General features: G+C 51.0%; 1 pseudogene; it reads left to right on the forward strand.

Moving 5' to 3' along the window:
• Positions 1 to 1,880: 1,880 nt before the first annotated feature.
• LOC102477893 (RNA transcription, translation and transport factor protein pseudogene) overlaps positions 1,881 to 2,337 on the forward strand; it is an 11,546-nt pseudogene continuing 11,089 nt past the window's right edge.

Raw genomic sequence — 2,337 nt, forward strand, 5'->3', positions numbered from 1 at the left:
GAGGAGGAGGAGGACTTCTAGTCTCTGTCAGGCCGTTTGTGATGCCGGGGTCTCCCAAACTTTTCCCACATGACTGCTCCCCACACAGTCTGATCTTTGTGTGACTCATGCCATGGGTCCAACAGTGGGCCGACACTTCTTCAGTGATCCCCACAACCTCCATAAAATCCCAGGTCCCTGGATGCGGCAATGGCATCTATATGCAGGAGACAAGGCCTCCGACTTGCATGCTCTGGCAGGGCCCAGCTCTGTTTCCCTCTTTCTGACCTCGGCTTGCATATCGGGGCGGGGGGGTAGTTGCACCCCCCTCATGAGGTTCACACCACTGCCTGGTCCTCAGTCCATAGAAATGGATGCCTCTGGCCATCTGCCCAACATGGTTTTCTGAGAGCTGCTGTCCCTTTTCAACCCAGATAGTGACAGGCGTCCCCTATGAGTTTAAATAATCATTTTAGCTCATTTTTATTGAGTGCTCACTGTGTTCCAGGCCCAGAATAAAGAGGTTCCTCTAACCTTCACAGCAACCCCACGAAGCAGGTGCTGTTCTTTGCCACGCGTTTGCCTGTGTCCCGTCTTCGCATGTATGGTATCGGTCATGTTGGATTAGAGCCCACCCCAGTGACTGCATCTTAACTTGATTACCTCTTGCAGAAACTATTTCCAAATACGGTTGGGGGTCAGGGCTTCAACACAGTTATACCCAGAACAATGTCCAAACAGCCTCTTTTCCTCTTTTCCTTCCCCCAACACCAACTCTCAGTGCGCGCTCAAGTCCACACCTGTTCTGTTTCCCAGCCCCCCTTGCGTGCTCTGGACTTAGCCCAAATCAGTGCCCGTGGTTCCCAGGTTCTTTCCTATGAGCTTCCTTTCCTGTTCAGTCAGTCCTACCATCCTTCAGTGTCCCGCTCAGATGCCACTTTCTCTGAAGACAAAGCCAGGAGGGACTCAGGAAACCTTCGCGGGCTCTGTCTCACTTCTGAGTCCTGGGATACCACCTTGTATATTTGCTTTCAGTGGAAAGGGTGGTCGCACGTGCACGGTCTTTCACCTCCTGCACGGCCACGTCAGAGCGGCCTCAGCCTGGGAGATACCCTTGCAGGAGGTGCAGAGCCCTCGCAGCTGAGCTGGGCACACCTCTGTGTGGAGATAACTCTCGGTTTTGGATATTGTGCTCAGAACCGAGTGCGTCGACGTCTCAGAGATGCCCCAGGTGTCTGTATTTCAGCTCCACAAGGGAAGGGTTGAGATTTTCCACCTACAAGACAAGAGGGGTGCATGCAGTCCGTCTCCCTGGCAACCGAGACCCATGGTTGAAGCTGGCCTTGGTCCTTACCTTCTCTGGGGGGGGGGGGGGGGGGGGTTATACTTCCTTCCCTGGCGGGGGGGGGGGGGGGTAAAGCCTTGTGCCGTCCTGCACCATGTGAGTTGTCTTTCTTGGCAGCCCTGAGCAATCAAGCGAGTTGACGTCTAGTGCAGTAGGACTCTTCTGAGGGTGGTAACAAGTCTCACTTGCTTGACAATTTTGTCTCTCATGCTGCCTCTGAAAATTGAGTCCAGGAAGGGTCCACAGTCCTCTAAGCTCACAGAAGGTACATGAGGACGTACATAGGTTGTGATGTATTTCTTCAATAATTGATCAAATGAATTATTTTCTTCATGTGACGAATTAAATAATTTCATGCTGCCTTTGAATTGACCAAACTATGTGGGCATTTTAGACTCAGGGGTTCTAAACTTCAGTTTGCAAGAGGATTTTCTCAGGATTAAACTCAGATTCCTGAGTTCCATGCCAGAGAGCCGGTGTAGTAGGCAGGTCTGCACCTCAGTAAGCCCTTCTCCCAGGTAACGGGGATAGGGTCTTCTAAACATTCCAAGAGACAATGAGGTAAGCATAGCCTAAGGTGAGCTTGAGCATATTTTTAATTTGTGACTTTGTGTGTGTGTGTGTGTATTCGGTTGATTTTTGATAGGGTTTATTGGCCAGATATGCTTATAAAGTGTTGTGGCATGAGTTATGACAATGGTTATTTTCATCCTTGTGTCCAAACACATGTGTTAGGCGTGTCATCTCCAGGGAAATATTTTGACATGCACATCAGCATCACTCTTCCAGTTCTGCAGGCTTGCCCTTCGGATCACAGGGAGGGATCTCGGTTGCTTGGATTAGTAGCAAAGAGAGTAAACCAGGGTGTGGGGAGAAAGGGGCTGGAGAATGATTCGTTTAAGGAGCTGACCTTAGAGGGAGATCCCAGCCTCCCACTGCAGTGCTCAGAGGCAGCAGGGGATGCAGGACTGATTCCGGTTTGCTGGATGTCCGAAGGCCAATGGCGACCAGGG

Source organism: Tupaia chinensis, unplaced genomic scaffold (genome assembly GCF_000334495.1).
Source record: "Tupaia chinensis unplaced genomic scaffold, TupChi_1.0 Scaffold000346_1, whole genome shotgun sequence".
Lineage (NCBI taxonomy): Eukaryota > Metazoa > Chordata > Mammalia > Scandentia > Tupaiidae > Tupaia > Tupaia belangeri.